This window comes from Triticum urartu, chromosome 1A (assembly GCF_056163025.1).
Source record: "Triticum urartu cultivar PI428250 chromosome 1A, HENAU_Tu73, whole genome shotgun sequence".
Classification (NCBI taxonomy): Eukaryota; Viridiplantae; Streptophyta; class Magnoliopsida; order Poales; family Poaceae; genus Triticum; species Triticum urartu.
This window is the reverse complement of record NC_141873.1, coordinates 234,010,948-234,024,316: the sequence shown is the minus strand read 5'-3', so window position 1 is coordinate 234,024,316 and position 13,369 is coordinate 234,010,948.

Genomic DNA, 13,369 nt, shown 5'->3' with positions numbered 1-13,369 from the left:
GCCGAATCTTCCCGGACCCAGCGCGAGGAGGGCAGGAACGGTCGAACTGCGCAATACCGAAGCTCCGGCGAGCTAGACACCAGTGAGGCAGGGGCAGGCGGGGCTTGCAGGGAAGTGACGGTGCGCACAGGGAAGGCCGGTGTGGACGAGGAAGCAGAGCAGTGACATGACTTGACGCGGCTCCGGTGAGGAAGGAAAATAGCAGGAGGCGGCGGTGCTTGACGAATCCAGGCAAGGGGCGGTCTTGGCGCGGAACTATGGCGACACCGATGGATGATGGCGGCGGGGACAGCGCGGGATGATGGACCGAAGAGCGAGCATCGCTGGTCGTGGTCTTGCACGCAGCAGGCGTGGGTGCTCGAGGAGGCAAGGCGACCGATGCAGGGGCTCCGGCAGCTCGGACCTGAACGAAGGGGACGAGCGGCGCGGTCTTCCTAGTGGGCATGGATGCGGGGTGACAGTGCCATGAGAGGTGGCTGGAGGAGGCACGGTCGGGGGCTGGCGCTGCAGAGGAGGCGCGCGAGATCGAGAGGGAGAGAGGGAGATGGGGATCAGGACGAGCAAGGGAGATGGTGGCGGCGTGGGAGGACGAGAGGAAGAGGGTGAGGGGATTGAGTGCGGGTTAGGTTAGGGGTGGTTGGGCCGGCCTGGGTGCGGTTTGCCTAGGTGGGCCGGCGTGGACGGTTGGGAGGCCCAGGAGGCTAGGTAGGCTGAACACCTCTCTCTTTCCCATTTCTCTTATTTTTCATAGCAGAAAAAATAAATGCAAAGAAATAAAAAAGGAGTGAAGAAAAGGTTAAAGAGTTTAGGCATGGGATTATTTTCCCGGACTCACAAAAATATGCTTGTTCCGAGAAAATAGAAAAGGTCATGATTGAAAGATGTAAATTCACACTCATTTGAATTTAATTCAAATGGGTTTGAACTAGGACTTGGTAAAAGGAAGGTACAAAAATGTTCGGATTTTATGTGGAGCTCCGGAATATGATGAAAGAATATATGGCAAGGTTGGAGACCAAGAATTAAGATAACAAAGGCATTGGGATATTTTGCAAGTGTGTTATGGTGAATTCCAAATTAATGAGATATTTAATATAGCTCCCTAATATATTGGGAGGATATGTTATAAAGAGAATCACCATGTGAATTCCCTCGGTTTAAATGGATCGAAGATCCATGCAATTTATTTAGTTGAGTTTGGAAATATTAAAGACATGATGGCATGATGACATGATGCAATGCACATGATGACATGATGAAATGCAACACGCAAGCAAATGACATGGCAACGTCGGCGAATAACTGGAAAACACCTGGTGCATCGGTCTCGGGGCATTACAATGAGGAAATAGGTCGTTTGAAGACTTCAATTGGGGGCAAATAGCTGAGATGATTTTGAAAGTCGGCCTTCTAATTGATTGAAGATCTTGATCTGGTGAATCTCATGATCCAAGGAGCATAAGGCTTCAATTCAAATGGTGATAGAGCGACATTGGACAAAGTCCTCATGAAGAAATCATGGTAGTTGATAGGCACACCATCTATGATGTTGAAAAGCAGATTCTTCATGATGCCAACGACCTCTTTTTCATTAGAGTTGTGGCCCTTGATTGGACTGAGTGTCTTGGTCAATATCCTATAAATTGTCCTTGGCACATAGAGCAATTCCTTCATGAGGAATTTGGTTCTTGGGGCTTGGCCAGTCTTCAGAGGCTTCATCAACACTTGCATGAAATGATCAGATAGTTCAGCATCATGGTAGATGAGACTTGCACCTTCAAGGGGAGGACTAACTGAGATGGCATGAAGCAATTCAGAGGCCGGTTCTTTGTATTGAGTGTTTTCAGTCATCTAGTCCAACACCCATGAATTCACATCTTTAGTGTTGCCTGTGATGTGCAATGTAGCATAGAACTGAAGAATTAGCTCTTCCTTCCAGTCACAGATGTCGGTGCAGAAGTCAGCCCAGCTTCATGAAGAACACTGAGGACTGGGGTGAAGCAGGGCAGCGACTCCATATCCACATGAGGAATGTGCTCATGGTCAAAGATCTTGTCCTTATCAAATAGCAGTGAAGAATAGAAATTCATCTGACTTGTTGTCCAAAAGCGCTTGCGTCTAAGACGAGTAGAGTCATAGGGGTTGTATTCTATGAAGAAAATGTGCTCATTGAAGAACTCATTAGCTTTGAACTTCTGTTTCTTGGAGAAGGGATTCTTTGGCTTGGGCTGAGGAGTATCAGTCAAAATCTACACAACCTCTTGAACCACAGTCTCAGGGTCCATAGGCTGAGGAATTTCAGTTACAATGTCATCAGTAGCAGCCTGGGTCTCCATTTCTTCAGCAGCATTTACATCGGCGCTAGTGGTTGGAACCTCTTCAGGGATGGTAAGAAGAGAAGCTTGAGGTTCTTCAGAGCCCATGTGAATTTCTTCGGTCTGAACCAGGGACTGAGGAATTTGTTGCAGAGGAGTGAACAGTGGTGAATTGGGGTGATGACTTTCCCAGTAGTCATCATTCAGAATAGGAGTTGAGCACCCAATATTCACGTCTTCATCTTCTTCATCAATTTCCTCAACGACTGCCTCTTCAGCCGTGAACTGAGGCATGGGCGATGATACCAATGGAGTTGAAGTGATATTTTCCACTTCAATTTATTCATCCAACTGCTCTGTCGACGCAACAGAAGGGTCTTCTTCATCTGAATCATTTGGAATTTCATAATCTTCACCAAAGGGAACAATCTCCTTTGATGGCATGCTTGATAGAGGAACATCATCTATTGGATTTTCAGAAGAGCTTGTGAAAGTCTTTGCCTTCTTGAGAGTAGAAGACTCTGAGGAAGCAGATGTAATGCCCCGAGTCCGGAGCTTCAGATGCCTTCTAGGGTTTCCGGGTTTCATTGTGTGATTTGTTTTGTCTGTTGCATTCATCTTTGCATCGTGAGCTTTGCATCATGTCATCATGCCATCATGTCATTTCTTTTCTTAACTCAACTAAATAAACCGTATGGATCTTCGATGCATTTAAACCGAGGGAATTCACGTGGTGATTCTCTTTATAACATATCCTCCCGATATTACGGAGCTATATTAAATATTCCAATAATTTGGATTCACCCATAAACACACTTGCAAATATCCCAATGCCGTTGTTATCTTAATTCTTGGTCTCCAACATTGCCATATATTCTTTCATCATATTCCGGAGCTCCACCAAAAACTCGAACATTTTGGCCACACCGAACCTAGTCCCAATTCAAAACCATTTGAAGTATATTCAAATGAATTTGAATTTAATTCCTGCAATCTTGCAACTTCTATTTTTCTATGGTCATGTTTATTTTTATGAGTCTAGGAAAATTGTCCTCCTGCTCAAACTCTTTTCCCTAACCCCCCTTCTTTTTCCTCTCTCTTGCTATTTTTCTTTTCTTTTAAAGAAGAAAGAGAGGAGAGGGAGAGCCCAATCCAGCAAGCCCAGCTGACTCCTCCTCTCCTTTGGGCCGGCCTCCAAGGCCCAACCGCGCCCCCGGTAACCCTAGGCCCGAGCGAGACCCCATCCTGATCGATCCCCTCCTCCTTCGTCCCTTTTCCCTCGCGCCGCCAGAATCTCCCTCGACCTCGTCTCCCCTCGATCTCCCTCACGCCGCCAGGAGACAGCGAGCGCTGCTGTCCCGCTCGTCTCTCCTCGATCTCCCTTCCCCTCCTTCCACCTAGCGATGCCCCCGCTCCTCCCTCCTCTCGCATGGGCGCTCGCCCGACCCATGGCCAGCCTTCCTCCCGGACTCCATCCGCTTCTCCTCACCTTGCACCGCCCCTCTCCCTCGAGTCCTCGCCATGGACCTGCTCCCAGAGCATCGAACCCTCCAACCCTGTAGGGCTCCTCTCCTTGCGCGTCTGCAACCCCTGCCTCACTCCTGAAGGTCACGCTACGCGCGACCCTGACAACTTGCTGCAGTCGTTCGCTGCCACAGGAGCCTTGCTCCCGGTTCCCTCGAGGTCCCGTGCCGCCGGACCTCTCCCGCACCTCCGCCGCACGCAGGGCCCCCATGCTTTTTCCCTACCGTGCTCGCCCGGCCAGATCCGGAGGTCTACCGCTCCTTGCTGCCCGTTCAACCGTCCCGCTGCCTTCTTCGATCGTCTCCTAGAGGAAGTGACAAGGCAGCCGGCAGCGCCTGTTTCTACCCGCGATCCCCTGCTCGCATGCTTTCCTCCCGCATCACGCCCGTCCTCAAGCCCCGCCGCGAGACCCCGGTTCGAGTACGACTACCGCCGATACCCCGAGGACACCGAGTACAACTACGTAGGATGATGCATCAAGTTCTGCGGCTGTCTACATGGAAGTACCACTACCGTCGCCTAGGCCAAGATGGCGCCAAAAGTACCAAGACAAACGGGAACGACTACCGAGGTCCCTCCAAGTTCGACCAAGATTGGCGTGAACAACTACTGTCGACTCGGATTATGCCAAGTACACCGTCGGACTTGATTTCGTCAAGACCACCTCGAGTACGACTACACGACCGGAACACAAGTTCCTTGTACCACTATCGTCACAAGAACCGAGTCCGGCATGTCCAAAGATCCCAAGTACCGTTCGGATGCGCCAAGTTCGACTACATGGACCGCCAAGTTCCTCCATCGATGACTCGAACTGCTACAGAACGTGAACCACGATCGTCGACCCGCAAGACCCGGTGGACGTCAAGTTCCAGGTCGTGACCCCGAACAACTACGAAACGAAAACAACTACTTCGACTACCGTCGCGGAACGTCTACTTCCCCTACACCGCATCAAACTCGAACCCCTCCGATAACGCACGCTTTGAAGGTAAAACCGCCGGAACGACGTCCGTGAACGAATGCATGTGTGATGTATGAGTTGCTCGTGCTTGCTCCATGCTCGAATTTTCGGTGCACGTTGCCCCTCTTTTGCCTTGTCACCATCATCGACTCATGGGACACCCGGTATCCGGGAGTGCCCCACCATCTTTTGCACGCATCCGCACACTTCTCCTTTGCATCGGTATCTCAATCGAGTTACCGGAACTGGGACATTGCTGTGGCACCATTTTCGGTATCGTTGCCGTGGCACCCCTTTCTTTCCGCCACGATGACAAATGCCTCATATCTTATGATGTCAACTTTTTCATAAATTTTGCATATAAACTTGCAATGTCATCCGCATCATGATAACAAGATCAAGAATGTTTAAAATTGTTGTTTACATTAAATTACTAATGCATATGGGGATTTACCGGATGCATTGTTTGTTATATCCGGCCCCATTTAAATTGTTTTGATGGTATAGTTTTGTTATGTTTCACCTCTTGACATGCTTAACAACATTTAATATTGTTGAGTGCATAAACGAGATCGAACTAAATAACTTGAATGTGGTGTTTCGTCAATATGCAACGGAGTTGCATATTGAGCTCCACTTAATTTGTAGTTTTGTTTGTGCACTTTGCCATGCCATGCCTCATTAAACCGGACATGCATCATACTTGTTTGCGCATCGTGCCATGCTTATGTGGTGGTTGTTTACCATGATTGTTTGCTCCTTTCCGGTGTTGCTTCTTCGGGTTGGTTCCGATAACGTCGCGTTTGTGAGGAACCGTTCGACTACGTCCGTTTGTCTTCTTGATGGACTCGTTCTTCTTCCTTGCGGGATCTCAGGCAAGATGACCATACCCTCGAAATCACTTCTATCTTTGCTTGCTAGATGCTCGCTCTTTTGCTATGCCTATCCTGCGATACCTACCACTTGCTTATCATGCCTCCCATATTGTTGAACCAAGCCTCTAACCCACCTTGTCCTAGCAAACCGTTTTTGGCTATGTTACCGCTTTGCTTAGCCCCTCTTATAGCGTTGTTAGTTGCAGGTGAAGATTGAAGTTTGTTCCTTGTTGGAACATGGAGATGTTGTTCCTTGTTGGAACATGTTTACTTGTTGGGATATCACAATATCTCTTATCTAATTAATGCATCTATATACTTGGTAAAGGGTGGAAGGCTCAGCCTTATGCCTGGTGTTTTGTTCCACTCTTGCCGCCCTAGTTTCCGTCATATCGGTGTTATGTTCCCGGATTTTGCGTTCCTTACGCGGTTGGGTTATAATGGGAACCCCTTGACAGTTCGCTTTGAATAAAACTTCTCCAGCAAGGCCCAACCTTGGTTTTACCATTCTCCACCTAGCCTCTTTTTCCCTTGGGTTAGGCCAGCCCAAGGGTCATCTTTATTTTAACCCCTCCGGGCTAGTGCTTGTCTAAGTGTTGGTCCGAAATGGGCAGCCTGCGGGGCCACCTCGGGGAAACTTGAGGGCTGGTTTTACTCATAGCTTGACCTATCCGGTGTTGCCCTGAGAACGAGATATGTGCAGCTCCCATCAGGATGTCAGCACATCGGGTGGCTTTGTTGGACTTGTTTTACCATTGTCGAGGATGTCTTGTAACCGGGATTCCGAGTCTGATCGGGTCTTCCCGCTAGAAGGAATATCCTTCGTTGATCGTGAGAGCTTGTGATGGGCTAAGTTGGGACACCCCTGCAGGGATTTGAACTTTCGAAAGTCGTGCCCGTGGTTATGGGCAGATGGGAATTTGTTAATGTCCGGTTGTAGAAAACCTGAACTTGACCTTAATTAAAATACATCAACCGCGTGTGTTACCGTGATGGTCTCTTCTCGGCTGGGTCCGGGAAGTGAACACGGTGTTGGAGTTATGCTTGACGTAGGTTGTTCTAGGATCACTTCTTGATCATAGTTGTTCGACCGTGCTTTGCCTTCTCTTCTTGCTCTCATTTGCGTATGCTAGCCACCATATATGCTAGTCGCTTGCTGCAGCTCCACCTCATACCTTTTACCTTACCTATAAGCTTAAATAGTCTTGATCGTGAGGGTGTGAGATTGCTGAGTCCCCGTGACTCACAGATACTTCCAAAACCAGTTTGCAGGTGCCGATGTTAACGAGCAGGTGACGCAACCAAGCTCAGGAGGAGCTCGATGAAGATCTTGTCCTTTGTGTTGTTTCGTTCTAGTTGAGCAGTAGCGGAGCCCAGTCGGGATGATCGGGGATCTGTGTAGCATTTGGGGTAGTCTTCTTTTATTTTGGTTCCGTAGTCGGACCTTGATTGTATTTGGATGAATGTAATGCTTTATTCATGTATTGTGTGAAGTGGCGATTGTAAGCCAACTATGTTACTCTTTCCCTTATGTATTACATGGGTTGTGTGAAGATTACCTCACTTGCGACATTGCTTTCAATGCGGTTATGCCTCTAAGTCGTGCTTCGACGCGTGGGAGATATAGCCGCATCGAGGGCGTTACAAGTTGGTACCAGAGCCTTCCCCGACCTTAGGAGCCCCCCTGCTTGATCGAATAGCTGGCGTTGTTGAGTCCAGAAAAATGTTTTGAGTCATTTAGGAATTATATATCGGAGAGTTTAGGAATTCTTTTTACTCCCCAGTCCCTTCATCGCTCTGGTAAGGCATCCTGACATAGTGTTTTGACTCTTCTCTTCTCAAATTTCACTAAAAAAATTTAGGATCACCCGGGTATCTTGGAATCGTTCCGATCGATTTGTGACGAGAACATTGTTCTTGGTGCCTCCTCATTTAGGGGTTGTGGCAGTGTCCCGGGGAGTTGAGCTCCGAGGTGTTGTCATCACAATTTTATCGTTGCAGTTCTGGAATACCTGAGATAGTTTCGTCGACATCGAAAATCTCTTTTATGTAGTTGTTGGTGAGATAACCTCGACGCCACCCAGTACTGGGGCGGGAGTTCGGGAGTATTGCCATAACTCGTATAACGGATGCTTTTCGAAGGTTGAGGTAAACGATTTCCGAAGGTTTCTTGGTTATGTGTTGAAGGATGGATACAGCTGGATGTAGGATTTGCTAGTTTTGGGTGAGATATTATGCTTCCCCTATATCCCCAACACCTAATTGCATAACCAGAAAATTTCGGGAGTTTATAAGTGGGAATTCAAGTAGCTCTTAGGATATCTTTTTGATGGATGTATGATACGAAATTGGGGTTCGACGTCTAGTGGTCCGCCTATTCACGGTTGGTTTTACAGTGGTCTCGTTGTGTCTTAAAGAGTCCTTGGCTATGCCGACTCGGGGACGCTTCGTATGTCATGTGCACTGCCTTGTACATGTTGGTGCTGTACAATCGAGCCCGTGTAGGCCCCACCATGAAAACTTCGGACGAAATCTCTATCATATGTTTGTTCCGGCTTATTCTGCAAGCCAATCCTTTGTTTTTGTTTTTGAGTTGTGGTATTCGAGTTGCTTCAAAGTCAAATGTTGATTCCATACCTTTCCTAAATGGTGTTCTTATACTCCGATGTGAATACTAATCCTTCTCGATAATCGAGATTGTCATATCACTCCTTTTCACCGGTGTGTTTCTCTTCAAGTGGATCCGATCATTTTCAACATCCGCAAGATCAACTCAAATTTTGGTCAACGGTGTTTGTTTCATCCATCTCCAAGTTGTCTTTGTTTTCCCACCCTCCCACCCCTTTTCTTCAAGGACTCAGATTTCTTAATCAAGTATCCTTTTATTCATGAGAATTCTCTTCATTCTTTTTTCCTTCATGTTTTTACCCGTTGTTTCTCATGAAGATGCTTTACAAGTTCATCATTATTCATTCTCTTTCTTCTCCGGTGGAACTAATTCAAGCTTTGTTGATCATATCCTTCCCTCGTTTCAAATGCCTTCTCATACCGGTGCTCCTCATATTCATTCTTTTCTCGCTATTCAATTGTTCCGGAGTGCTCATAATATCTAGAAGGATCGTGTTTCCACTCTGCTTTCATTCAAGCTCTTTCGAGGATGTTATTTCTTTTGAGCCATGTAATTCAACCGGTGCAATCTATCTTTTAAATCCTTCAACGATGTTTCTTTTGAGTGGGCCCTAACCCACAGGTCTTTTCCTAGGATCTTACGTGACTCTTCTTATTTTACCGGAGCTATTCTCAAATCTTTCAAAGTGTGACGTAAGAATGAATCATCATCAGTCATATGTATTTCTCCAAGATCTTTCAAATTATTTTCATCGTTGGCTCAACCTTCCATTTTTCATCCCGGAGTATCTCAACAATTTGGTGGTTTTTTCTCATCATGTGAAGACCGAAGAAGATTTTCTCCCAATCTTGTTCTTGTCTCTTCAAGACTCATCATTCTAGCTTGTTGCCATCCTCTCATAGTTGTTTTTGGATTGTGAGAATTTTTTTTCACCTATCCGAAGCAATTCAAGAGTCTTTTCAGTTTGATTCTCCGGAGCCCAACATCTCAGAATTATTCATTCCAGTTTTCAGCTCTCATTCTCCAAATCTTACCGGTGCATCGTTCAAGTGTTCTCTAATCAGTTCGTCATCTCTTCGTTCTCATGTAGCTAAATCCTCTCAAGTATCTTCGGTCATTTCACAATTCTTACCCCGGTGATTCATCCCTTTTACTTCGTTCATTTTCAATTCTTACGGTGGTTCGTGGAAGACCTTCTCAAGTTTGCGCTATATCTATCTTAATCCTTTCTATGAGAATATGTAATATGTCAAATCCGTTGATTGTCATCAATTTAATTGGTGAAGGATACACATAACATAATTCTTATTCTTTCTCCATCCAAGTGATTAATTACTTATTCCGGAGCCTCATCAAAAATTCTTGTTTTCAATTGTTTTCATCTTTACTTTTCCGGAGTTCCAAGCTCTCACAATTATATCATCACGGAAATTCATCTATTCATTTCAAGTCTTCACCGTGTGTTTTCAACTTCTCTTTCCTTTCGTTGGATGATTCCTTATTACCGGAGTTCTTCATGGAGGCTCTACATGACGGTTCATAAAGGATTAATTCCTTCTCGAAGTGTTCATCGAGATTCTTTTCAGAGGAGCTCATGCATTCTTCATCTTGCAATTCGGAGTGCTATTCTTTCACGCATATCTTTTGAGGTGGTGTTATGTCTTTCTTGATAATTTCCCGTCGGGCTCCGTGATTCACAAGTTATCAAGAATGAGATATTTTAAATCCATCAATCTCGCCATTCAAGTTATATTGGGTAATATTTTCACCTAAAGTTTTCCCTAAGGAATGTTGCTATTAATGGTGATAATATATTATCCAAGTTCTTCATCTATCCTTCCCGGTGAAATTAGTTTCTTGTCTCCTTGTTCTTATCAATCCAATTCTTTTCCCGTGAGTGGCAGGTTGTCACCTCATAATTTGAGACGTATTCTATAAGACCATATCAAGCTTATTCTTTTCGTTGATTGGTTTCCAACAACTCCATTCTAGCATTTGTTGTAAGCGTGCTCCCTCAAGATCTTGTTTCCTTTCGTTCATTCCATTCGATTCTTAATTTTGTTCCGGAGGCTTTGTGATGTTGCTCTCTTCAACCCATCTTTTCGTTCTGTCAGGATCGTGTTCTTTTCTTGGTTTATCCATTTAACCGAAGTGTTGTGTCCTTTTTCCTCAAGCTCTTTTCGCCTTGTCAAGCCTTTCATCTCTTCTCAACCGGAGTGCTGTCTGAGATCTTTCTTACCCCTTGTTTCATTCATTCATTAGTTCCGGAGGCAGTGTGTTGTTGTTCCTTGTTCCTTTTTCTAACGGAGTGTTTTTAATTTCGTTCATCTCCGTTGTATTCTTTTCTCGAAATGGCTTAACCTTTTCAAGGTTCTTTGGTCTCACTCATTGGTCAAAGAAGCAACTTAGCTTTACCTCTCCTCTTTCTCTTCCGTTGTCCCTCCGGTGCCATTCTAGATCTCAGGACGAGATCCTCTCGTAGTGGTGGAGTGTTGTAACGCCCCGAGTCTAGAGCTTCACATGCCTTCCAGGGTTTCCAGGTTTCGTTGTGTGATTTGTTTCGTCTGTTGCATTCATCTTTGCATCGTGAGCTTTACATCATGTCATCATGCCATCATGTCATTTCTTTTCTTAACTCAACTAAATAAACCGTATGGATCTTCGATGCATTTAAACCGAGGGAATTCACGTGGTGATTCTCTTTATTACATATCCTCCCGATATTACGGAGCTATATTAAATATTCCAATAATTTGGATTCACCCATAAACACACTTGCAAATATCCCAATGCCGTTGTTATCTTAATTCTTGGTCTCCAACATTGCCATATATTCTTTCATCATATTCCGGAGCTCCACCAAAAACTCGAACATTTTGGCCACACCGAACCTAGTCCCAATTCAAAACCATTTGAAGTATATTCAAATGAATTTGAATTTAATTCCTGCAATCTTGCAACTTCTATTTTTCTATGGTCATGTTTATTTTTATGAGTCTAGGAAAATTGTCCTCCTGCTCAAACTCTTTTCCCTAACCCCCCTTCTTTTTCCTCTCTCTTGCTATTTTTCTTTTCTTTTAAAGAAGAAAGAGAGGAGAGGGAGAGCCCAATCCAGCAAGCCCAGCTGACTCCTCCTCTCCTTTGGGCCGGCCTCCAAGGCCCAACCGCGCCCCCGGTAACCCTAGGCCCGAGCGAGACCCCATCCTGATCGATCCCCTCCTCCTTCGTCCCTTTTCCCTCGCGCCGCCAGAATCTCCCTCGACCTCGTCTCCCCTCGATCTCCCTCACGCCGCCAGGAGACAGCGAGCGCTGCTGTCCCGCTCGTCTCTCCTCGATCTCCCTTCCCCTCCTTCCACCTAGCGATGCCCCCGCTCCTCCCTCCTCTCGCATGGGCGCTCGCCCGACCCATGGCCAGCCTTCCTCCCGGACTCCATCCGCTTCTCCTCACCTTGCACCGCCCCTCTCCCTCGAGTCCTCGCCATGGACCTGCTCCCAGAGCATCGAACCCTCCAACCCTGTAGGGCTCCTCTCCTTGCGCGTCTGCAACCCCTGCCTCACTCCTGAAGGTCACGCTACGCGCGACCCTGACAACTTGCTGCAGTCGTTCGCTGCCACAGGAGCCTCGCTCCCGGTTCCCTCGAGGTCCCGTGCCGCCGGACCTCTCCCGCACCTCCGCCGCACGCAGGGCCCCCATGCTTTTTCCCTACCGTGCTCGCCCGGCCAGATCCGGAGGTCTACCGCTCCTTGCTGCCCGTTCAACCGTCCCGCTGCCTTCTTCGATCGTCTCCTAGAGGAAGTGACAAGGCAGCCGGCAGCGCCTGTTTCTACCCACGATCCCCTGCTCGCATGCTTTCCTCCCGCATCACGCCCGTCCTCAAGCCCCGCCGCGAGACCCCGGTTCGAGTACGACTACCGCCGATACCCCAAGGACACCGAGTACAACTACGTAGGATGATGCATCAAGTTCTGCGGCTGTCTACATGGAAGTACCACTACCGTCGCCTAGGCCAAGATGGCGCCAAAAGTACCAAGACGAACGGGAACGACTAACGAGGTCCCTCCAAGTTCGACCAAGATTGGCGTGAACAACTACTGTCGACTCGGATTATGCCAAGTACACCGTCGGACTTGATTTCGTCAAGACCACCTCGAGTACGACTACACGACCGGAACACAAGTTCCTTGTACCACTATCGTCACAAGAACCGAGTCCGGCATGTCCAAAGATCCCAAGTACCGTTCGGATGCGCCAAGTTTGACTACATGGACCGCCAAGTTCCTCCATCGATGACTCGAACTGCTACAGAACGTGAACCACGATCGTCGACCCGCAAGACCCGGTGGACGTCAAGTTCCAGGTCGCGACCCCGAACAACTACGAAACGAAAACAACTACTTCGACTACCGTCGCGGAACGTCTACTTCCCCTACACCGCATCAAACTCGAACCCCTCCGATAACGCACGCTTTGAAGGTATAACCGCCGGAACGACGTCCGTGAACGAATGCATGTGTGATGTATGAGTTGCTCGTGCTTGCTCCGTGCTCGAATTTTTGGTGCACGTTGCCCCTCTTTTGCCTTGTCACCATCATCGACTCATGGGACACCCGGTATCCGGGAGTGCCCCACCATCTTTTGCACGCATCCGCACACTTCTCCTTTGCATCGGTATCTCAATCGAGTTACCGGAACTGGGACATTGCTGTGGCACCATTTTCGGTATCGTTGCCGTGGCACCCCTTTCTTTCCGCCACGATGACAAATGCCTCATATCTTATGATGTCAACTTTTTCATAAATTTTGCATATAAACTTGCAATGTCATCCGCATCATGATAACAAGATCAAGAATGTTTAAAATTGTTGTTTACATTAAATTACTAATGCATATGGGGATTTACCGGATGCATTGTTTGTTATATCCGGCGCCATTTAAATTGTTTCCATGGTATAGTTTTGTTATGTTTCACCTCTTGACATGCTTAACAACATTTAATATTGTTGAGTGCATAAACGAGATCGAACTAAATAACTTGAATGTGGTGTTTCGTCAATATGCAAC